The following is a 26,245-nucleotide window of genomic DNA, read 5'->3' as shown; positions in this document are numbered from 1 at the left end:
GTAACATGGCTTAGATTTCTAAATAAACATTTACCTCGTCGCTAGATAGACCTACTCCTGAAAAACTTGTGTCTGCGCAAGGCTTTTTGTCCCTACGAGGCCACCGTCATTTACCCGACAGGAGGGGTGAGCGAGTGAGCCCTGCAATCTAGAATTTGACCACTGATGTCACTGTTTCAACGGTTTTCAACCCATTTTACACACTGGCCCTTTAACTCTGGTTCTTAGAGGGTTCTTTGTAAGACTTGAGGTTCCATTAAGGTTAAACTGTTAAAGCCATGATTGGTGGAAAATAAAATGTAATTGGTAGAACCCTCAGAAGGTGCAAAGGTTTTGGATAATACCCCCCAAGAGTGCTCTGGGTGGAAGCACTTCACCATAGAAGGGTTCTCTGCAGAACCTTTCATGGAGGAGTTCTGGGTTCGAGGTATAACACATAGAAATAAAATGATAGTCGAATGTTCCCATTCAAATTGCAGGATAGTCAGAGTAGCAGGAAATTCTTATATGTACCGTCACGTACAATCGGATAATTTTTGTTTCAACTTCCATATAAACAAACCAACGTGACAAAATGAAAAGACACATTTCCTCCTTTGCCTTTCTCCACTGGAGTTACCTATCTGGCTGTCACCACTCCCTCCCTGTCTTCCATTTGGCACCACAGCTGCATGGAGGGGCGGAGCTGTCCTCTCTCTCTGTCTCCTCATTCTGTGTGTGGTCCACATCCTCTTCCTCTTCATCATCATCCACCCGAATATTACTATCTGACCTGCTGAACGTGAGCTGTCTGAGTTATGAAATGATTCTGTGCACCCTGTTCCTCTGTCTTGTCTAAAATGTGTCCTGGCGCCAAATTTTCTTCACTGATTCTTGGTCAATCGTCTCTAAAGGCTCTGACAGACGAAAGGTGTGGACTCAGTGAGCAAATATGATTGACACAATGTGAGGCCGTACTTACTTTAAGATGTGAGACAATTTCAGACAAAAAAAAAAGGACTCTGTGTGTAAAGGCCGAGAGAATAGGCCAAAAAAGGAGTTCCCAAACTAATCATGGTGAATGGACCTGCATTTGTATAGCGCCTTTCTAGTCATCCGACCAGTCAAAGCACTTTTTACACTATGAGTCACATTCACCCATTCACACACATTCATACACTGGTGGCCGAGGCTACCGTACAAGGTGCCACCTGCTACTCAGTTTTTAACACTCACACACCGATGGAACAGCCACTGGAGGCAATTTGGGGTTCAGTATCTTGCTCAAGGATACTTCGACATGCAGACTGGAGGAGCCGGGGATCGAACTGCTGATCTTCCCATTGATGGACGACCTCTACCTCTGAGCCACAACCGTCCTAATTACAGCGACACATTTACAGCTCCACTGATGTCTGTTGTCACCATAACAACTAATGACAATTGCAATTTTCTGTTGTACTAGTCAAATGACCGTGGAAAGCATGGCATAATCATTTGTGTTGGGTTCCAGGTAGTACCCTTTGATAGTAATGTTTATGAAAGGTTCGTCCACAAACAACTAAAGTTTCTCCTATTGGAACGAGCCAAAACAACCCCACTTGGTTCTGGTTAGCACCTTTATTTCAGACAGTGTAGAGACAGACAGAGAAAAAAACATAGACAGACAAATCTGTGTAAAATGAAGTGAAACAGCTGCAACACTATAATAAGCTGACTTGCTCAAATCAAGTCACAGTGGTTTTGTCCCAAACACCAATTTTACCAGACAATAAAGAAATACATTGCAGGGACTTATAGACACAGAGAGAGAGGAATAAGAGTGCAAGCACTAAAGCCAATTTACTATTTGACAACATCAAAAACCACAACAGTTCCCTTCACAGAGGGCTGGCTGGGGACAGAGGCATGAAGAAAGGCGGAAAACAAGAAGGAGAAAACAGTGAGCAGTGTAACAAGCTCTGCTCCGCAAATGACTGTCGGACATGGAGAGGCAATTACAGCGTAACCCGCAAACTGGCCCCATGCAGAGAGGAAGAGAAAACAAGCCCTGACTGGCAGAACAGGAGGAACACTTTAAGTGGACAGACAAACTGATAGAAAAGTGTGTCAGTGTGATAAACATGAACGTGTAAACACCCTGTCACTGGAGTAAGAGGTGATAATGCTCAGTATTCTAGACAGGTTTGCAGTTTACGTTGGCAGGATGGGGGAGGTGCAACGTGGCAAAAATGCTTCTCGTTCTCTGATTCAGTTTGTGACATGCTTATTGACAGCGTAATTATTGAACTCAGCATGTTTGTTTGGGTGCTTCTGAAAAGACCAGTTCACCCAAATCACAATAAAAAACTTCTGACTGTTTGGATTTATGAGCCCAAGTTTTACAATATCCCTACCTGAGACGTCTGATGTCACCTCAATACAACAGAGGTGAACTGAATGTTGTTTCTGGTTTTCAGACCATTGAACAATAGCATTGAAAACATCAACAACAATTTTCTGCAGAGATTTTGAGAAGCAATATCTCAGATACTCTGAGTAATCCACATACAGTGTGGATGGTTTGCAATAGAACTAGATGAGTGACAAATTAAAGGGAACCATCTGTCACCATATAAACTTTTTCATTTCTGTTGTCACCTTTATCATATATCATATCAGTGTTTCCTGAGTGGCGTAGTGTATGAGCTGACATTGTCAACAGGATGTGAAAAGATTGATGGATGGTGTGACACCCAGAAGAGACGCCTGCCCAACCTGGTCTCACTCTGAAGATAGTGAAATCTGGCACTTAGTCTGTGACTTCCGGTGTCAGACACTGACGAAAAAAGCCATCCTTTCATGTTGCCATGATATGCAGCTGTTGAGGCAGTTGTTACAGTGCCTGTACAGTTTTACAGTGCCTGGCGACATTGGGGAAACACAGCAGGACAGCAACAAAAGTTAAGGCGTTGGAAGTCCGAGTAGGACGGGCGGTAGGGGTGGTGGATGGGTCAAACAACCACTGAACTTTCACCCGGGAGGCAGATGTTTGTTTCCCATAAGAGTCTTTTTTCCCCAAACCCAACCAATTGCATTTGTTGCCTAAACCGAACCACGTGTATGTGTTGGCAAAACATAGCCACGTGTATTTGTTGTTGAAGAGAAGAAAAAAACAACAACGTCATTTGCAGTGTGGTACCAATGCAGTGCATTTATCTTGAAAGAGACTGTATGCAAATGGTACATTTCCTGTGAAAACGAAAGTGTATTTTGACAACGATGCAACGATGCATGTAACAGGCAGAACTTGACATGATGTCCCAGAACATCAACAACCAGTGCACCCAGGGTAACTTGGAAGATCCATGACCAAACATAGATATGTGACAAGTTTGGAGTGAGAATGTCTTGGCTTGCAAAGCTCCAGACCACTAGCCTGGAAATCCAGACCCAAATCTAGAAAGATTTAGGGTCTGGCCATGAGTAATGCAAATGGCCCAACTCGAGGGGCGGCACCAAGCATGCATTTGAAAATATCACTGCACGCAATTGGATAACACTACGACCAATCAGAACAATACACTTAGTGACGTATCCAGAGCTTAGCTACCAGCGGAGCTAACTGGTAGATTAGACTCTTGCCGTATCCGGTCGGCAAAACAACAAAAACGTCCTTCTTGCAAAGGAAAGATTCGAGCGCCATCTTCTGTTCCTCTTTTAGAGAAAAAGCCAAGTCTAACTCGTTCATTGTAGCGGCCAAAGCCGTTTCAAACAACTGGTGTTCATCCGTAGCCATCTTGCAATGTTTACTGACTGATTCCGGACTTCGTCGTCGCAGCGCTGTCGTCATTGTTTAGCTCGCCTCTGGCCCGCCTATATCAGATACACCGATGTGATTGGTGCAGCTCGGTTTCATGGGCATAGGTAATGAGCATCATTACTGATTGCCAGAGTGACTCGCTGAGCAAATTCAAATTGTGCTCTCGCGAGAACTCTGGATTTCCAGGGTACCCCGACCACTGTTTGAGACCAACCAAACGATCCATTGTTGTGTTTCCTGCTAGGATAGAGCCATGATAAGCAGGTATTTCAAGCAAAGACGTGATCTTTTCCAAACCATAACCTAGTGTTTGTTGTGCCTGAACTTAACCACACCATAAACATATCCGCTACATAATTAGGTACAAGTTATTATGGCGACTGGGTTGCAAAAGAAAGTTGCAGTGTACTTCCATGAACTACCTTTAACCAAGCTGTGTTTATACTGAACCTGAGTTAGGAACAGTATGACATACTTAATTTGGTTAAGAAACCAAAACCAATATCAGATATTGGAAATAGTGCACGTGTGTACACAAGCACATATGCTAGTTTACTGTATGTGTATGTGTGTGTGGGTCATTAACTCTCTCAGGTTGACTATAAACATGACAAAAATGAATTATTGCTTCTGATGAGGCTGTGGTAGCCTAGCTAATGGAGTGTGTGTGTGTGTGTGTGTGTGTGTGTGTTAAAGGTTTTATGTGTTAATACAGAAGAGGAGGGGCAGGACTGATGAAGTGGCTAAAAGGAGCAAAGTTTAAGGATGCATCACCACATTTGATTTATTTTTTCTCTTTCTGTGTGTGTGTGTGTGTTTCCCTCCCCTTTCTCTTTAATTTTTCATTACCTAGTTTTTTCCCCCAATTCTGCCTCATTTCTCGTCTCTTCACCCTCTTTCACTTTTTTTGTAGGGGGCATTATTGGCTGAGCAGACGCAATAATTCAACTTGCCCTGCCCTGACACACAAACACACACACACACACACACACAAGGTCACTCCTCGGGATCAGGGGTTATGCAATATTGATATTGTTAATAAATATGATGATTATTTTACAGCCGTCAGTCCAATATAAGTGCCTGAGGCAAGGTTCAAATAACATTCTGTGTGTGTGCATGTGAGTGAGTGAGTGTGTGTTTAGATTATAATGTTGCAGCCTTGGTCCGTCTGAATGTCCGGAGGGTTTTCAAGTCGTTGCAAAGAAAATAAGATAACAAGAAATATATAATTTTGATGTTTACTAACAAACAGCGCAAGATTAGTTTAAAAAAAAGTCCCCAAAAAAAAAAAAAGAAAGAAAGAAACAAAGCATAGCTGTGTATATAACAACCTGTGTATCCAGCAGCATGTACAGTATGAAAGTTTATGTGTCCTTGCCAGAACTGTCACCATGGTGATGGCCGTTTGCATTTATTTACTTGGAGCTGTGTGGAGCTGTGTGGAGCTGTGTGGAGGTGTGAGGGTCTTTAAGGTAAAGTAAGATTAAATTAGATTAGATCAGCGGCTCCAGAGCCACATGCAGCTCTTTTTTTCCTCTCAAATGGCTCCCTGTGGCTTTGACCAAAAATTAGGCTACATTGAAATGAATCACGGTTATTTTTGAACATTTTGATGTTCATTTATCGTTGTTGTAACCCTAAAGAATTCGTACATTATCCAATAGTAAAAATGTGTCGCCTACGGGCCTACAACAAATTTAAAAAATATTTTAACATTTTGTGAATTAAAATATGAGTCATAGTGATGTCTACAGCCTGATGCCTTTTCTCTAAATTTTGCTGAACACTAAGGGCTCTAGTTTCCCGGCGCAGCGCAGGGTGGCGCAGGGTGGCGCAGGGTGGTGAACCCCGCGCAGAGCTAGTTTCGAGCAGCGAAACCCGAGGCGCACNATATTTTAACATTTTGTGAATTAAAATATGAGTCATAGTGATGTCTACAGCCTGATGCCTTTTCTCTAAATTTTGCCGAACACTAAGCGAAACCCGAGGCGCACTCAGTTTGGTAGTTTGGCAGGCTGAGGTGCGCTGAGATGGGTGTGGCGGCGCAGCAGGGGGAGGTGTCGACAGATGCAGCTTGGCGCAGTGACAGTTTCGTGCCAAAAGGCTTCGCCGAAGGTGCGCTAAAAGCTCGCCAGCTGAAACCAGGTCGACTGTCAGCACAGGCGGAGCGCAGCCGGTTTAAAGCCGGATTTCCACTGGATGCGTGTCTGTTGCGGAACGGCAGTGCTGGTTATCCGCTGCATGCTCCGCTGTCCATCAATACCCACCGGCTGTGTTTGCTGTGCGGAGCGGTGCAGCTTCGCCGGAAGACATCTCGGTGCACTGCCATGATTAATATCTCCTTGTCCATGGTGTCAACGGGGTGAAATGACGTCTGAAAACCTCTGACCTGTTGACTTCAGGCCTGCCTCTGCCCATATGTAGTTTTCAAGGTGTAGTGCAGGGAAATATGATCCGCCATGAACACTGTGTATTTTATTTTGAAAATTAACTGGATGTTTTATTGTGTTTCTGTGCACGACTTCCTGCCCTGCTCTATCTGCTCTGTACTGAATTGCTGCGTTGTGCTCCGGCGTCCGGCAAAAATAGAAGTCCTGCATATCTGTTGCGGAGGGCTCCGGAGTGCTGCAGCTGTGACGGAGCCAGAACGCAGCACAGCTGCAGCCGGTGGAAACACTCACATTGACTAGAATTGAATCCTATCGGCTCCGCTGCTGTGCCGGAGCGGAGACGCAACCAACACGCATCTGGTGGAAANTGACACTGCGAGCAGACCTACCGGACCAAAACATCAGTTTCCTCCTGGGAGAAGTTTGGCCGGACCAAAACATCAGTTTCCTCCTGGGAGAAGTTTGGCCGTCTGATGCTGCTGCTCTCTTCTGACATGGCGAATTGAGTAAACTCTCATTACGCCTTCACGCGGCGCATTTAAGGGCGAGGAGAGGGGCTCATTTGGTTGGTGTGATGTGTGTAAAACCCACTCCACGCCTTCTCTCCTCCCTCTTTCCGACTTGCGCAGGTAGGAGGGACGGAGGTGGGAAAGAGGAGTAGCTGCGCCAGGCGCACGCTGTGCCAAACTTGCAAAATCCGCCTGGCCACACCCAGTTGGCAAAGCGCAGGTACGCTGCGCCTCCGCCTCGCCCGGTCTGCGAAACTAGAGCCCTAAGAGAGGTGGCTTGTCTTGAGTCTTCTTGTTGAAGCTAGCTGTGATTTTCAAATCCAGAGAGGAAAAGTCTTAGTCTTACTGCAGAGTGGCTGCCTTATGGTGAAACATATTACTGATTAGACCAAAGCTTCAGACAGATTTAAAAAAATTTGTGGACCAAAAATGACTCTTCTGGTAGTAAAGGTTGCTGACCCCTGGATTAGATCAACTTTAGGGGAGATTTTGCTTCGGCGATAGAGCTTCACATATCTGCAATCAACTTAAAACAATATGTAGCCTAACCAACAAGACGGTACAGTGGTGCACCAAAGACACAGTAATAAATTACGTTTAGCGCAAATAAGATAAGATAAAACGTGAAAACACAAACCATCAAACTAAACACAGTAGTTCCTCCTTGCTTATGAACGACAAAAATGTGGAGTAACCATATTTATCTTGGCTTGAGAGTCTAAAGAGGATGTCAGGCGCAGCAATGGAAGCTCCTATTGCCTGAAGTAAGGTGTCAATGGAAAGACCAGAAGCTCACCTCCATTTTGAGATACGCCAGTTGGTTTGTTTATGTGCAGAACTGAAGAAGTTATTGTTAATATTTGGAGAAATATGAATGTTTGAAACGATACAATGGCAGTTTGTGTTTGGACTAAACATTTCACTGGATTGAGATCATCTGAACCTTTGTGTGCGGGTGATGAAATGGGAGCTGTGAAGCTGTGATTTGGTCTGGAAAACATGGATTCTGACTCAGACTGAGAACAGACATTTTCATTTTTACGTTAAGGGTGATGTCAGCTAAGACACACAACTACACACACATGCACACAATTAATTTGTATTCATTTGTTCTTGGTATTTTTTTTATTTCTGTCCCTTTTTTTTTACTTTTCAAAGAAATAGATTTATTTCAATATAAAACTGCTCCATCTGAAGAAAGTTATCACACACACCTGCAACAGTCAAGGATTAAATTACACAATAAGTCAAGTCAGGCAGACTGACAATATCATTTAATCACATAAAGACCTCTATGACTGGGTCACTGGTAGGCCTTGGAAAGACAGAGAAGCCCCAGAACAGAGCCATACCACCAAATAATATACTGCAAATGGAAATAAAGTTTTCTTTGACTTAAGTGTTCCTGACTGAAATCAGAAATATAGTGAATAGTTTTTTTTTTTTGTCACAACACTGCCCTTTTGAAAAGGTACGTCATTACAACCTCCTTCCTTATTGCCTCGTTTGTTGTTGTGTGAAACGTCTGACTCGTCCCTCCAGCGCCATCTATTGGCTGTCTCTGTGCTCTCATAAGGACGCATGGAAGTATAAGGGCAGTGACGTTTACAACATTTGAAATGGACGTATCTATGTTAGTATAAATGAGCCCTAAAGGGGACGCGGGGGAGAAGAAAAAAGATGGTTAAAAAAATGTAAATTAAAAAATTCCTGGAAAAGAGAAATACATTTGTGTTCTCCTAAAAACGTTTGAATTCCCTTTCAAAACTCCCACGTTCTCCGGAGAAATATTTTGAGTCTCCATGCTCACCTTCTGCAGCAGGGCAACTTGCAAAGGCCTGGGTGAATGTGAATTTAGCTGAGGATGCAAAAGTATTTTATTTCATTTTTTTTAAAGATATTTTTTGGGGCCTTTTAGCCTTTAATGGACAGGACAGACAAGCGTGAAAGGGGGAGAGAGAGAGGGAGAGACATGCAGCAAAGGGCCACAGGCTGGAGTCGAACCGGGCCGCTGCGGCAACAGCCCTGTACATGGGGCGCCTGCTCTACCACTAAGCCACCAGCGCCCCCTCCGCATATTTTTTCCTCCTTTATGTCCCTTTAGGGGCTCCGTAAAAACCCTGCGCTGGTGTTTTAAATGCACTCTGCTTTTTTAATTTTAGAAATAAGTCGTGCTATATCAGTAAGACTAGAGCAAGGAGTGTGAGTCCACTGCCTGAAACACACACTCTGACTCTGTGTGTGTCTGTGTGTGTGTGTGTGACTGTACGTGTGGGGGTCCTGCCTGTAATGTTTTAGCTTGACACTTTGATGACCTGATCAAATTGTCAAGGATGATTGCCAGCAATCATACTCCTGCTTGCTGTTTCTCTCTCTGTACCTTACTCACACACACGCGCACACACACTTTGACACACGCTGTTCTGTCTCAGTGGGTTCATGATCTTCACTCATCTCTTGTTTCTCTCCCTCTAACCTCTGTGGACTGTCATCCTCTCTCCTCTCCTCGTTCCTTCTGCCTCTGTCTCTCTCGCTCACTCACACACACGCACACACACACACACACACACACACACACACACAATGGGATTCATTTCACAGAACGTTGCCGCCATTATTTGCCATTTTTTCCGATGGCCGTAATCACGGCAGCTGAGATGAGTATATGATGAAATCATTCCTGCTCCAGTCAGATCAGCCTGCCCTCAGCGTGTGTGTATCTCTGTATGTTTAGGTGTGTATCGGGAAGTGTGCATGTGTGTGTTTTATTTATGTCGCTTTTTTTGTGTATCTCTTTCATTCAAATGCACGGGTAGGTTTATCCAAGTGTGTGTGTGTGTGTGTGTGTGTGTGTGTGTGTGTGTGGGAGTGTGTGTGTGTGTGTGTGTGTGTGTGTGTGTGTGTGTGGGACTGCACGTAAGCATCTCCCAGCTGCCTGCTCTCACTGGCTGACATTATGGCGTCTAACAACACGCTGCAGCCTGATTGGCTGACGGATAATTGTCTCTGTTTAACAGCTTCTCCACTGAGCAACAATCAACTGTAACAGCCTGTTCAGCCACTAATGGGCACACCAAAGTGTTGTGCTGAGAGCCTTATTCATGTGTGTGTGAGTGTGTGTTTTGGGGGTGTATTCTGTTATACTCTACCAGTGTTGGACAAGTTACTCTCACAGTGTAATACAGTACATATTACTAATTACCTTCCTTTGAAAGTAATAAGTTACTTTGCAACAAACAAGTTGATGGTGGAAGAAGTCGTAGTATTGTACCGTTAAATGGAGGGAGCGTTGTAGATGGAGGGCGGTCTGTGCAGTCATTATTTACATCTCAACATGTGGATGATTCTTTTCACTATATTACAGATTCGTTCCATTTTGCAATTGTTTAAATTTCTTCATCGTCTCCTGTGGTCCTAACTTGCTTGAACGATGCGTCACTGCCCCGACAATCTCTGGTGGCACTGCTCCATTTCATCCTTCTCCATAAGCTGTCAGAAAATATGCACAAATACAGTAAATGAGCCCTTACCAGAGACAGAACTGTGTATAAGAAGGGGACGGCGTGCCAGCGTTGATCCGTCGTTTAAGGGGATGTGAATGGAAAAACATCCAACATGCTAACGAACATCTGATGTCATCACCCAGGTGTGCTGAGGAAAAAAACACACCCGAGCCTGTCTCTTTATCCCATGAATGGAAACACAATGAACATGATAACACACAGTGCAGCATCACCCAGATGTGCCGATTACTGACACCCTTCCATAATGTAGCCTATAATGACATGACAAAACAAAAACCTTTTGGAGGTATTTTTTTCTGGTGGATTAACAACCGAGGAAAACAACAAACACTTTATTTTGGGTTGTAACGGGTTGCGTGACATTGTAAATGTAATATTACCCAAAATCATGTTTGTAACGTGTTATATTACTTCGTTACTGCTAAAAAGTAATACATTACTGTATCACCTCACAAAAGTAACATGTTACCTCCAACACTGTACTCTACATATTTATTTCGTCTATAAACTGTAAAGAGAATGTATGTAGCTATCGTGACATCACCCATTGGTTTGTGGACTTCCGTTTTGAAGCCTCAAGTTTGGCCATGGCGATCTTGATTTTTTGGAGCCAGAAGTGACCAAGTTTGGACGAGAGGCTGGAGCCGTGGAGGAGCGAGAGGTGGATCGAATATGCTTAACTTTGGGCCTTAATGAAATGTGAACATTTGTCATGAATATTGAAAGTAGCTACAGAGACCAAAACAGTTTCTTGTACCAGGCTCACTCCGAAGTCGTCAAAATCCAGCACTTGTGCAGTGGCTGCATGATATGTGGCTGGTTGCCGTTTAGTTAAATGGCGTTAAATGGCTGCTTGTGTGGCAGCATCAGAGGGAAACATGGCAGGACAAGGACAAAAGTTAAGGCAACGAAAGTCCAAGTAGGACATGTATTCTTGATTTCAGGGTGAACTGTTCCTCAAAGCCACATCATTTTCTAAAGAGGATTGCAATATGCTCAGCTGACAAAATGCTCAGAGAAGATAGCTTGACATCAAATTTTAAAAGTCCAGCACTTTGTACCTTTTATTATTCCTAACAGACAGACAGCCTCTTTACCATCCATCCGTAAATATGAGTAACATGATATGTAAAGACAAAGTCTGGATCAGCTTTACAGATGAGTTTTACCAACAAGCACCGACGTTCACCCAACAGAGGGGTGTTTGTGGCTCATAAGATTATAAAGACAAATCCTGTTCTTTTTTCCTAAACCCAACCATGTGCATTAGATGTTGAAGTAAAAAAAACATCGGTTTACGGTGTTGTACTGACGTAGTGCGTTTATTTTGAAAGAGACTGTATGTAAACTGTAAATTTCCTGTGAAAGCGAAAGTGTATTTTGAAAGAAGACGATGCATGTAACAGACAGAACTTGACACAGCGTCCCAGAACGTCAACAACCAACACACCCAGGGTACCTTTCGTGTCGTACCTGGAGGTGGAAAGTCCATGACCAAACATCGATATGTGACGAGGTCGGAGTGAGAACGTGTTCACCAGGCTGTGACATCTAGAAACGCTCTCAATGTTTTTTCTGCAACTCTGGTGTTTCCTTTTCCTTTTCACACAGTTATTTAACAGATAAATATATTCAAAGGTTTGAGATGCTGCTTCCTGAGACTTGACCCCAATTGTTTATATGTCAAACTGTGATGAAGTTAAAACTAATTATAAAAGGTTATTTTTCTTTGCCTGAATCAAGATGTTTACAAAGACATTTTTTTCACCAAACTTTCAGAGATAATTACTTCCCTTTTAGTCGGTCTAAAAGACATCAGTGCTGTTTTCACTGAAAGATCAGAACCTGCACTTTCACACATTTCATTAACAAATGCTTTTCCCTGTTCACATAAAAAGTTAGATTAGAACATATCGGCCTCTGTGGGCCTCCATCAACGTTGACAGTGGATGATGACAATAAGGAAGAAACAAAGAACAAAAAAAAATAGCCCACAAACAAATAGAGAAGATGATATAAGAGAAGAATAAGGAGAGAAATGATAAAGAAAGGCAGGCAGAGAGAGATTTATACAGAATCAGGAGCAAAGAAACTCGGAGAGAAGCAGGAGATCTGGAGGGGAGCAGGAGCAGAGACGTACAATAGGATTTCAGAAAAGGCCCCTTTTTATAAAACTATGTTTAGGTGGAATAGAGGGGTTGAATCTTCCCTCTGGCTTCCTTGCAGTGTTATTGCAGGACTAAATAGAGATACAATTTTTTCCCCAAAGAGAGACAATTTTCTCTCCGATGCTCTTTGCTCGATGCGAAGGTTGCTGTAATTTAGCTCCTCGCCTGGGGAGGAACACGGTGCCACAGCTAGGTCATCAGAAAGCATCGGTTCACCAAAATGCCAAGGAGATTATTCCTCGTTTCAGGCTGTTAAAAAGCCGGTCAGGAGAGGTGGAGAGGAAGTCGGTGGGATGGAGAGAGAGAAGTGAGAAGAGGTGACAAAAGCAGGGGGAAAGAAAGGAGGAACGGAGTGGAGAGGAGATAAGAGGGTGAGAGCAGACAAAAACAGAAGAGGTTAGGAGGAGACAAGAGCAGGTAAAAGATGAGGTGAGTACAAAGGAGGTGTAGAGAGGTGCGGAGGAGAGAGGAGACCACGAGGCAGAGGAAAGCAGAGAGCAGGAGTGGAGACAAGTAGGTGTGAGATAATCGAAGAAATGTGAAAATCAGAAGTAGGAACTGGAGTAGCGATAACAGGGATAAAGAGGAGGAGAGGAGACGAGGATGAGAATGGGGAAAAGGAGTAGACAAGAAACAGTATGAGGAGGAAACATACAGCAGCAGGTAAATCATTAACGCCTCTCGCAGACTGCAGACATTAGATTGTACTCCGAATTTAATGGAATCTACCTGTTGTGATAAACCGGTCCACACAACCAGATTCTATTTTTACACTCTCATTAAAGAGGTACTCATTTTAATACTGTTTCCACTAAGCTAGGGGACAGCAATCAAATATGATCCAGTAGAGGTTGTGATGTCCTGACTGTTAATGCCTAATATGGGCCGAACTCCAAAAACACCGGATCCTTCAGTTACCACGATAGTTGCATTCTTTGTTAGACCCTCTCTGTCTTTCAAACCCCATGTCTTCACTTCAGGTTTAATGAAGCTCAGCGTATGTTAAATCAGATCTTCTTTGGCCGTAGGTGTGAATGTGAGTGTGAATGGTTGTCTGTCTCTATGTGTCAGCCCTGTGATAGCCTGGCGACCTGTCCAGGGTGAACCCTGCCTCTCGTCCAGTGTCAGCTGGGATAGATTCCAGCCCCCCATGACCCCTAACGGGATAAGGAATTACGGAAAACAAATCAATGCATATCTTTCATTCATGCAAAAGTGGCTTCATGGGAAATTCTGAACATATGATATATGTTCATATGTTGTCTGAACACAGTTCTCTACATGAAGGTGGCTGAGTTGGCAGCTAGCAACTAAAGCCATGTTTGCATTACACAATTTTCACCGCGATTTTGACGTCGCAGAGGATCTTGAGAGCCACCTTGGTTCGGAGGTGAGTCGGCAGATAGTCTGCCAAGACGAGTCCTCATGTGTGAACAAGCCTACGAGCACATTGCCCCCCCGTCTGCGACTGGGACTGGATATCTGGCATGCTAGAAAACTGGAGAAGTCTGACACGACTGACAAAGAGCATCAGCCAATGAGAGGCGGGATACGTCCCACATTCTCTCCCAAGATCTGGCAACACTGACAAGCCAGCCGGCAAGCAACAACAACAATGGCGGCGTCCACAGGATCACGGGGAGCGCGTTGTGTTTGGACCCAGGATAATAAAGAATATCCATGCCTTTACGATGTGTCGTCTCCAAGTTTGGTGACATCACCGCGTTATCTGGGGCTCTGTCGGTGAGGGCTTGGTGGAGAAATCTTGTGGTGTGCACACACAGGTCGTTACGCAGTTGGCGAGGCTCCAGCTGACAGAAACACACGTCGCCAGGTATGAACACTCAAAAGATTACGATAGTCTCTGCGACGCAAAATCAGGGTGAAAATCGTGTAAGGTGAACTAGGCTTAACGGTGCTGGCTCCATAAACAGAGCTAAACAATGGCAACAGTGCTGATAGAGCTAACGGTGTTAACCAACCGGAAACCGGAGGGTGGGTGCTACGCTTCAGTGGCGACGACCCATCCTCATTTCAGCGCTAACCGCCGTATGGGCACAGTGCAACATGGCTGCAATGAGCTAGCCGGTAGTATACACATAGCACATAGTGGTTGGCTGCTATAAAAGTAATCTGAATGTTGTACATACAATCTTTGATGCAATATTCCAAAAAGCTCGCTAGCAATTCAACCTTGAGTTATAACTATGTTGAACTATAATGTGCTCCTAAGGTCAAGAACCTTTTGCTTATGAGAAAAGTGCTCAGGTGTGACCACAGCGCTTCGTTATAACTCTTTGTATTCATTGAATTGCTTCCAACAACTCGAGAAGAAAGTAAAACTTTCCCCTGTGGAAGATGGAGCAGCAGTGCGGCAGAACTACACATGGGTGTAGTAAAATAAGGCGACTAGTACTACAGGTGTGTATTCAGGTGGTGTGTCGTGCAGTAAAGATACAGCCATAGAGGGACGGAGGGTGTCCAGCAGGGAACCAGAGCAGAGCAGCGGACATCATTAAAATTCTAGGTAGAAGGCTGACTTATCACCTCCTGGTCCCCTGACATGCGTTCAGTGCCCCATACTAATACACACACACAGACACACACACACTCACACACCCTCAGCATCATCACGCTGGGTGGAAACATGACCCCTGCTCCCGCTGCGTGAATCACAACACGTATGCGGTACACAAATATGCTAATGTATGCATAATCCTTCACATATGCGTACATGTCACTACACAGATGATTACTCAATTCTGCAAGGGTGAACACAAACACACACATACACACACGCCGCACACACCGGGGGTGACTTTTGACCTGTGCTGCTGCGATGATGTTTTTGTAGGAGGGCAGCAATCTCCGGGTGTTGTTTTCATTGGCCTGTCGCTTGGTGGTATAGGTCACACACGCATACACACAAAAACGTGTGCACACACATCCAGTGTTGTTGTCTCTTCCCCCCCCCACACACACACACTCTCTCTTCCTGCCTCACACACATTCGGTGTCTCCATGTCCAGATGCTCTCACGCACACACCCAGGGAGTGACACCGCGGTGACCCTCTGCTCTCCTCGCTGAGGCTCCCTGTAGCTCCTGGTAATAGAAAAATAAGACAGAAGGAGAACAGACCAGCGAGGCTCCCTGTAGGACCAGCAGGCTGTGTACCTGACAGGTATTCCTTCAGGTTGGGAGTTTGGATCCCGCTGGTAGGATACTGTTAATCCGACTCTCTCTCCTACTGCTCCAGATTTCACCCCAGATTGTCTGCAGTATTTAAGTTCTGTGAAACTGTCTTATTTGTTTTTACAGTGGTGTGGTTGGTTGTCTTGTTCATAGGGAGGGACAGATGGTGAGGTCAAACATGACAAGAGGAAAGGCCAGGTTTGCTGTGTAGTCAGGAAGCATTTGGAGGATTGTGGGACAGCAACACGGTTTTCGCTGTGTTGCCTCTGTATTGACTCATACTGGATTTGAAAACAAAAATTGGTGTTAAGGTTTGGATGCTCATTTTGTATTTGACAGTGTTAAAATCCACGTCAGATGAACCATGGAGTAACTGTAGTTTTTATACAAAATCCTACAATTTGGACCGTTTCCATGAGCAGTACGGTTCACATCAGTACGCATTTTTTTTCCGTTTCCACAGTGAAAAGTTGTGGATGGTACCAATGGAGTTGCTCTGTTCCGTCCCCATGTTTGGTCCCCCCTCTGTTGGGGTACCTAGCACACAGATCTGGAACTAAAAGGTGGCGCTGTGAACACTGCAGTCTGATTGGTCAGTAGAGGACGGTCACTCTGCTCAGGGCTGAGTTGTGGCTGGTTTCGTAACGACGGTTCATACCATGGCAAGTTTAACATAAGTAAACAACAAATATAAAATAAAGGATATTTTGTTGCCTCTCGCAGCAGCTGTAGTCTGAGAAAAAAATCTCAATTCACTGGGCTGACTGCCGGCAACTTTAAATGTGGAATGTTTATTTGTTATGTTACTCAATGTATTGACGACGTAAATCCGACTAGCATCATGACGGTCTTCCGACTTCCCCTTTTGAATGACGATTACAGGCGGCCGCTGTTATTTCCTCAGAACGTATGTGCTGGTTGGCTGTTGACTGTCATCTCTGTATTGTGTTCATGTGCAACTTTTTGGCCGAGACAGAGGCAACGTCACAGTCGGCTTTGGTCGTTGCTAGTTCTTTGACGCCAGTTTGGTGTGTTTGGGCTGAAAGACTTGTGTCCAAATTGATAGCAATATCAGAAATATTAGAGAAGTATCATCCTCGAAGAGAATGATAGAAGACGATGAAGACCTGGATCGAGGTGACACCAAGTGGCAACCATGGTAGCTGAAAAATGAAGCCAACGTGGAAGTGGAAGTTCCTTGAATGGCCACTTGAGGCTGTCTCCAGTGGTGAGTCAGTCCCCATAGATCCACAGTTTTGCACTTTATAGCTAACTTAAAGGGATAGTGCACCCAAAAATGAAAATTCAGCCATTATCTACTCACCTATATGCCGATGGAGGCCCTGGTGAAGTTTTAGAGTCCTCACATCCCTTGCGGAGATCAGCGGGTGGAGCGGCTAGCACACCTAATGGCAGACGGCGCCCCAGACTAACGTCCAAGAACACAAAATTGAATCCACAAAGTATCTCCATACTGCTCATCCATAGTGATCCAAGTGTGCTGCAGCCCCGACATAAAAAGTTGTTTCGAAAAACGTCATATGAACTCTGTTTTTAGCCTCACTGTAGCCTGTAGCTCTGACTGCTTCTCTGTGCTCCGCGCTCACGTGTGCGCGCTCAGGGTGATCGGTGATGCACGGTCTCTGAAGAGCAGCAGTCTCGTCAGTACTGATGTCCAGATTCTCAAGTGCAGGCATCGCCAATTCCCAGTCTGAGCAGCAAAGACTTTCCTCATCCGTTGGCATTGCTTTGCATTTGAAACAACTACACCACCAGGTTTCCAGTGCTCGACTCCAGTATTCTGCGGCTGGCTGAGGCTCATGAGCTGCGGCGGCTGCTTCATCCAGTAGCCTGAGTTCCGTCCGTGTACTCGGGCTCAAACAAATAGGGCTCAACAAAGAAATGCTGTTCCTCCTCAATTTCAAAGTCTTCAGACATGTTGGGCTGTCCTTTGCTAAAAGACCGTAGTGACGGATGAGCAGTATGGAGATACTTTGTGGATTCAATTTTGTGTTCTTGGACGTTAGTCTGGGGCGCCGTCTGCCATTAGGTGTGCTAGCCACTCCACCCGCTGATCTCCGCAGGGGATGTGAGGACTCTAAAACTTCACCAGGGCCTCCATCGGCATATGGGTGAGTAGATAATGGCTGAATTTTCATTTTTGGGTGCACTATCCCTTTAAAGACTTAAAGTTAGTAACCACTTTACCACTTTAAGTGACAGGCTGTCTGCAAGGCTTCACAACAGCCGATGAGACAGATCCACCTCTCATCCAAATATGGTCACTTCTGGGTACCAAAAAACCAAGGTGGCGACGGCCAACATGCCAAACTCGAGGCTTCAAAATGAAAGTCCAAAAACCAGTGGGTGACCAAGTGGCTATGTCCAATATCTTTACAGTCTATAGTCGACACCAGAGACTGTAAGGTGTCAGACTAGTGGCTGAAACTGATGCAGGCTCCGGTGAAAAGAAAAAACCAAAGACAGAGCCAGAGCAGCCACCTTTGGATCCCACTTTAGCCTCTTAAATACAGTTGCCAGTCGATAACCTGGAGCTGCTCAGCTGAAGGGGCTGCAGGCGAGCAGATTTAGGGCACTGATTGCGTTCTAATGTTGGACAAAAATACCAGCATGGAGGTGTTGTGTCTGTCTTATCTATATGGTAACTAGCTGTGTTGCAAAAACATTGTTATTCTGAACACTGCTCACTTTGTAACTGCTGATTACATGGATCTATCAGCTAGAGAGGCGTTTCCAATTGTTTTTCCATCCGACTGCAATCAACAGATACTCAGGCAAGTGTGCGCCCACACACACACTCAGAGACACACACACACACACACACACACACACTTCTAAAAAATATGCAAACACACAGGCACCAGATCACATTTTAACTGAAACACCCCCAAAAAGACACAAGAAGACATGCATGTGTACATCTACAGTTTAACTGCAGACAGCAGGGCAATTTTCACTGATTGTTCAGGTACGAGGTTGTATTTGTTTTTCCTTTCATAAAGCATTTCTTTAGACTGACAGTAGCATGATGTCAAAAACACAACCTCCTCATTCATTTCATTGACAACACTAGAATGCAGGCAAGTCCAGCAAAAAGGTCAGTCAACACAGCATCATGACATGTCAACCAAATACGTCCATCCAAAGGACACACCAGGTAGAACATCTTCTGGCATGTAATTTACAACACTGGGCTTATTCTACTGTTTACCTCACAGCTGTCTTACCGGCATCGTAAATTCTGTTGTAGCACGTCTTGGTGTCTGAAAAGGCCTCAAATTTTACCTCCTACAACATACCGGAAAACTTCAATTAAAAGGTTAGTCCCAATTTAGTCTCTATATACAGACTCTGTAGGCAAACCCCGGAGATCTTGCCTCCGGAAGAGCATAAGAGCCCTGGTTTCCGGTTGTAGGCTGTTTGTAGTCCACGTGATATTGACCAATTCACGTTTGAGCCGGCTGCAGTTGTTGCCAGGTTAAACGGTCCGTACTTCTGCCGGAAGTCAGACGCCGAATACAGCCGATGGGTTCCGAGAATGGTCCCAGTTAAACACCCAGTCCCTTTTACTAGCACGGCGTGGCTACACATTTTCACAAATACAGGCATGTCTCAATTAGAGGCCTGGTCTGGTTGCCAAGCAGTTTTTTTGGATGTATAAAAGCAGGTTGTTGGCTACCTCAAGTTATGTGTCCATTACTTGAGTACCCTGTAAAGTATTCATATTCCTTCAGTCCGTAAGGGTCCTCAGATCAAAAGAATCAAAAGGGTTTTTCATAAAATTATGTCATGGTGAATATTGTTTTAACAGGATAAAGTGGTGTTGTGTTGGTATGTCGGCTGACGTTGTCCCTGAGTGTAAAAAAGAGTTAAAAGACTGTCATAATATAAAGTCCAACATAGAGGCCAGCCCCAAATATAGGTCTATTGATTCAGTGATTGAAGCAAATAATAGCGTGGGGTATAAATAGAGGTTTTACGGTATTTAATTTCCTCACCAGTACCTGTAAGAACAATCCAACATCCCTGCAGACTTTGGTGTTTCTTAATTTAGCACTATTTTTTGGTCTCAAAAGGGTCATTTCTCAGGTCTGTCATAACATCTCCCCCTGCTGGTGGACAATTTTGTCTTGATTCAGTGGTTTGACTCTGTAGGTAGAGACTTGTCAACGGATGACACTCACCTGTCACCCAAAGCAGCCACACCCTTAATTATGCACAACTTAAAGCCTTACAAAAATGTACGGGTGAGTTATATAAAAATTTTGCCCCATACAGTTGTCATTGATGGGGAAATTACGTAGCAACAGAGACCAAAACCGTTTTCTGTACCAGGCTGTATACTTGTTCACTGCTGCTGTCAAGTTTTAACATGGGGATCTATGGGGATTGACTGGCTCTGGGGCCAGCCTCAAGTGGCCATTAGAGGAACTGCAATTTTTGGCACTTTCGTGTTAGCTTTATATCTTGGCCTGGAAGTTGCCGCTGGTGGTACCCCTCATCTCTGACTGGAACTTTAAGCGGAATTTATAGTTCTGCGGTGAATCAACCCTATGCCTGAAGTGCACCTCCCCAGAAATGTAAATACATGTCGTGCCGACGCAGACCTCCTGTCTATTTCTGTAAGCTGAAACCATTTCCCTCAGTGGAAACAAAGCTTTTATTTACTTTAATTTCACAGATAAGAAACAATAAATTGTGAAGACAATAAAGCCTCAACAAAATAACATTTTATGTCCTGTGTGTGATTTATCCTGGCTTCATATGAGCAGAGGAAATCTCCGCTAGCAGCTAGGCTAATTTACACAATGTAAAATGCCATAGGCTTGTGCTAATAAAGTTAGCATGTTGTATTTGCGGGGAAAACGTGTCCAGCAAAAGACAAGTGCTTTGTCTGTGAATCCTGCTGAAGCAGATTGTGCACTTGTGTTTGAAATTGTCTGTTTAATGTGTGTTTTGAATCAACTCAACTTTACAGCACAACTTTACAAATTCCTCCGCCGACCAGTATTTTGGAGGTGTAACTGCAGAGTGACACAGACACACCACCACACAAGTATAAATGCTCACAACAGCGTAGGCCATGTGCATAGGCTCTGCATAGAGTTAATGCGTAAGTGTAAATCCACCTTCAGGCTTTGTCGTAACACGAAGAAAACCTGACTGTGTCGAACTTGCGTCACATACCTCTCTGGTTGTTTTTATCCTCTGGGAGTTTTTAACAGGGCTACAGTTTCGATACTGTTTATTTGATGTGGCCATGAAATCTGCACTGCCTAACCTCATTGTCACCATTTTTGTATAAATAGAGTTCTGGCATACAGACCGAAAACAAATCTACCTAAATGACTACATTATGTAATGCATGCTACAAAACACACAGATACAACAACACTATTTTGGCACAAAATGACCTTCATAGGCAAGGAAGCACTTCAGTCAAACATAGAGACTGACTATAAAGAGACAGCACCAGTGTATCCACTGCTGTGAACACCCACCTACTGTACAGCATGTTTCAATAAAGTATAAACATCAGCCTACGATTACCTTTAACGGTGACTGGTCCACTGCCAAGCACTTGTGCTTTGACGCATTGCCCCTTATAAACTGTCATTTTCACGGGCGGCCGTAAAATAACACTTCATTTTCTTGTGAAGTTGTTTAAGGGTGGCAGTTGTTGATTGTTTGAATTCATATGAGAGCGATTATATTTTCCATTTGTTATGACAGGCTTTTTCTAACCACTTGTGGTGATGTTTTTTGGTATAACTGTCATCTTCACTGTCAGATAGCTTGTTGCTTCACAAATGTAATCCAAGACAAAATAGCCTTTCAAAGTGCTGTCATTTTGTCAGCCAAAGACCACAGATTTGTTTCTTATCCTGTAAGTAGAGTCATCTGTTGCAACTATGAGATATTGAAACACACATTTTAAATCTCTTAACCACTTAATTAGCCTGACTACTCAATAGCTTACAAAACAATGACACATGCATTTTTCCTGACAGATTTGACGTAGGAGCATAAATGCAGTCAATGTGAGTTCAACAAGCTTGCTTGCAGCAATCACTTCACATGTTTGTGTGTGTTGTCTCTAAAATAACTGTGTCTCTGGGGGCTGTTGGGTGATTATTGACTCTGTATTTACTGTGACTGTGACTACAAGTGCTGCCATCTCAGCGGCACAAATGGCACATTTGATTGCTGACTTTCTATGTAGAAATAGTAAATTATGTCAAGTTCTTTCTGCCACGGCTGAAAATCGACACATCAGACATGTAATCCATAGTCATTTTTGATGGTTATAAAAATGATGAAAATGAGGAGCACTTTGGGGAATGTGACTTTGAAAAGCACATAAAAGTGTAAATATTTACAGACTCTGAAATGGACCCCAGAAAAATAAGGTTCCTCTTGTGATTCAGGAAGCTGAAATTTCCATTTTCTAAATGGAAGTAAAATTGATGTTAGGCCCCAACAAATATCCATCAATGACTGCTTTGGGAGAGTTCTTGTGTTGTATGACCAGTAACACCAGTGGGTGTTTTCTCATAGCAATTTGAGTGAGAAGGAAACTGTTTCTTGAACAAGCAGTTTCTGAAAACATCTGTGCTGTGCAGGAACGCACGCCACAAAGCTTTTAATCTTAGAACCAGGGACGTAACTAAAGACAGTGCAAGAAATAAGGTTGCACTGGGGCCTGTGGAGTGGGGGGGGGCTTCGAGAGTTGGGAGAAGAATGGGCCTTTGAGAGTGATTCAGATTGCCTCCACAAAAATACAACTGTAATTACATAAGAAGACATGTTAAACTAAAAGAAGTGCGATTTGCCATTAATGCCCTCAAAAAGGCCAAGAAGGCCAAGAAGGCTAAATCCTTAGCAGTCTATAGCAAAATGATGTGCTTATTCCACATAAACTATAAAAACTAAAAATAACTACATATATAAAAACACTACTCAATTACATTAATCATCTCTTATTTTCTTTGGTATTTTTGTCATATTGACCCTTTTACCGTTAGTAAAAAGTATGATGTTTTTTAGCTGGAGGCAAAACAACGTCCAAAGACATTAGCTAGCGCTAGCTAACAAGTTCTGTTGGCTTGTTTTAGACAATGGAGGAAGATGATGTGAGTGGTGCGTTCAGAAATACTGATTCTGAGTGCCAGAGTTCACTCTGGGAAATACTGGACCGATCGTAAATTCAGAGCGCTTATCCAGCGGTTATCCAGAGCAACGCACTCTAGGGGTAGCAGAGCGCACTCTCGGCACTCTGTCTGAGAGACAGAGCAGCAGAGCACCGAGCGGAGTGAATGTGTGATTAACTTGACCATTCATTGATCAATACAGAGGGGTTTGATTTTGGTTTTGGAACAGGAGAAAAAACACATGTCTTTTTCCAACGAGTATCATGAGCCCTTTTTAGATAGGAATTGTGCAAATTTGCAGGAAAGCCCAATCAGTCTTTTTTCAGCATTGGCAGTATAAAAACAAAAGCGGGGAGTGCAGCAAAATGCCGCCTACCTACTTTTGTTCATACAGAATGCGCCTTTTTCGGGGCAATGGGGGGCGTGAGCAAGTAACAAAACGTGTAGCTCAGCGTGTGACGTAAACAGTGACGTGGGAGGGAAGCCGCAACTAGTCAGGCGGCAATTCTCTCAAAAGTTGGCGAGTTCTTCACCGTCCCCGTCATCTGACGGTTAATGGCCTCTTCGTTTGCGAGGACAAGGAGGGCGCACAATTCCTTGTCTCCCCAGTTGCTCATCTTTACAGTGTCTGTCAGGTTTGTGTTTCCCTCTTGCTACTAGCTGCTCGCTAATTCCTGCTATCAGCTGTTTCCTGTTTATCCACCGCCAGTGGGTCGCACGTGCGGCGTCATCAACAGCTCCTCCCACAAGTGTTCAACAGCCCCTCCCGTTGCGGAAGGACGCCTCGGTCTGTTTAAACTAAAAGGGTTCCGCCAATATGTCTACCCTACGAGGCGGAAAATTGGGCACCACGGATCAACTCGCCAATCCGGCTCTGTGTGTCTAAACGCTCGCAGCTGGCCGGCAAATCGGCCCAACATTTGCGGAAAATCTGGCAGTGTGAAAGGGGCTAGAAATACAGGACGTGCCCAAGGCACAAAATTTAGCTCCAAATCCACAAAACCAGCCTGAAAATGAAGGAAATCTGAAACGACTGCATTAGAGTCAATGGAACACAGCTGGGTTGTTGTCAGACCCTGGTCTGAGCCGGGCCAATGCTACGTTATGACTGGTTAGTCTGCTTCTGGGGGCGTAGCTTAGTGAAGGGTCAATTGTGGTAAATGGTAAATAATTGTGTTAAAGTCAGATGTTTTGCTGACCCACACATCCCCTCTGACCTCCTACCTATGCGGACGACGTGGCTCTTTGATAACTTCACCTGACTCCCTCCTTTGCTCACACCACAATTCCTTCAACCACCAGAGGCATTTGTCACTGGAACATGAAAATATACAATTTTGGGGCACTCACTGAAACAACTGACGCTGATGCTCTTCTTGGAAAAGTAGTGCCCTTTAACCTTGTACTCACTGTTTTATCTGAGATATAACATTTTGTCAAAAGAAGCTGTTTTCAAATCAGCATCATTTATTAAGTGTCTTCGTGGTCACGTTTAACTCATGAAGAGATGCATTTAGTCAGTGACACATAACTAGCATACTGTTGCTATGGCTACATAAGTTTTCCATATATGGCAGACTGAGTTGAAACAGTAGTTGAACTGCCAGTTTGAATTATAAAGTCCTGTTATTGAAACAGACACCTGCCAGCCACTGGGAAACACACACTTTCTAAGGCCTTGGCAAAAGAATATATACTGTATAATAATCAATAGGATTCTATTCTGACTTGAAAAACGCAACAAAAGCCTTGAGCCAAACTGTCCTTCAACATTACCGTCAGATGAATCACGAAATCTTTCTGGAGACGAGCACAGATTATGAAGGAGAGAGAAGACGTAAACCTTTATCAGGAAGGTCAACAGGTTTGATACGTAGATAGAGAGAGAAGTCGTTCTGCAGAAACAAGCTGCTGGTGGGATTCCGTCAGTGTCTTACACACACACACACACACACACACACACACACAGTACATGCAATATGTTCACACACACACACACACACACAGTACATGCAATATGTTCACACACACAGAGTATATATAAACACAGACACACACCGTGCACCAATGCGCAAGTCCATTTTCTCATTCCCTATTTTTGTCTCTATGTCTAACACACACACACACACACACACACACACACACACACACACTTTGCTTGTAATGCATTCGGTGATGAGGGTCAGTGGCCTTTTAGATCTCCACTGAGGTGAAGGGAATGAATAGAGCAGGAGGAGGAGAAGGAGAAAACAGATGGACAGAAAAGTAGTGGGCAAAAGAAATGAAACGAATTTTAGAGTAAGGAAGAAAGAGAAGATCAGGAAGTTGAAGAATGCATTACCACCTTGCTCTGTACTGTCATCATTTATCTCTCAGGTCCATTTTAATCGTGACTCTATCCTCTCTCCTCAACTCACATCTTAATGTCCTTAGCACTGATAGAAATTATGGCTAAAATCACCAAAATAAAACAGTAAAACAACAAATTATCCCGCACAGATCTTAAATCCACTGCACATTTCTTTACACTGAATTTTCACTATTTAAATTTAGATTTAAAACAATTAAGCAGTGTTATATTTGAAGCCACGGTTAATAAGGGTCTTCATCTCAAGTCAGTATTTAAAAAATGAAAAAAAAAAAGCCTTTTCCAAGGTTTGGAAAAGGCACAGGTTGCCTTCTCTCAACTCCAGTCCATCTGGAGATCCGAGCAATACAGCCTTAAAACGAAGATGCTCTTGTTTAACAGCAATGTCAAATCTGTTCTGCTGTACAGTTCAGAGAGTTGGCGAGTGGTCAAAACAGTCATGATGAGAGCAGAAACCTTTCACAATGGATGCCTCAGACAAATATGCCAAATCTTCTGGCCAAACAAAATCTCCAACCTTCAACTGTACAAGAAAACAGGCAGCCAGAGCATCACCAAGGAACTCACGCACAGATGGACACCACCAGGCGAAAGAAAACCCGGAAGGCCCAAATCCACCTGGTGCAGAACTGTGACACTGGAGTTGGGAAAGATGAACCTGTCATGGGGAGAGACGCAACATGCTGCCAAGGATCGAATGCAACGGAAAGAGCTCATTAAAGCCTCTTGTCCCATAGGGGATGAAGACGAGTAAGTAAGTAAGTAAGACCGGCAATAGGTTACAGACATCAGTTTAGATGATGAATTTGAGTGTTGTAAACATTAAGACTTGCACAATATCCATAAAGTCTGTTCAAACCAACGTGTTCTCGTGGTCACATATTGCAGCTTTGTCAGTGCCAGTCACATCTTCATATTACGCGCTAGGTAGCCTCCTGCGTTTGTTGCTGACGTTCTACGACACTGTGTCAATTTATGCCTGTTAAATACATTACATCTTTTCTTAATACACTTATGTTTTCACAGGAAACGTACAGTTTCTGCTCATCGATCACCAAAGTACAAAACTAGAACAAAATAGGCTAATGAACTCCCAGCAAACAAGGTGACATGATGAACAACGCAGCTAGGAGCTA

Source organism: Epinephelus moara, chromosome 24, assembly GCF_006386435.1.
Source record: "Epinephelus moara isolate mb chromosome 24, YSFRI_EMoa_1.0, whole genome shotgun sequence".
In the NCBI taxonomy this organism is placed as follows: Eukaryota; Metazoa; Chordata; class Actinopteri; order Perciformes; family Serranidae; genus Epinephelus; species Epinephelus moara.
Note: the sequence above shows the minus strand (reverse complement) of the source record.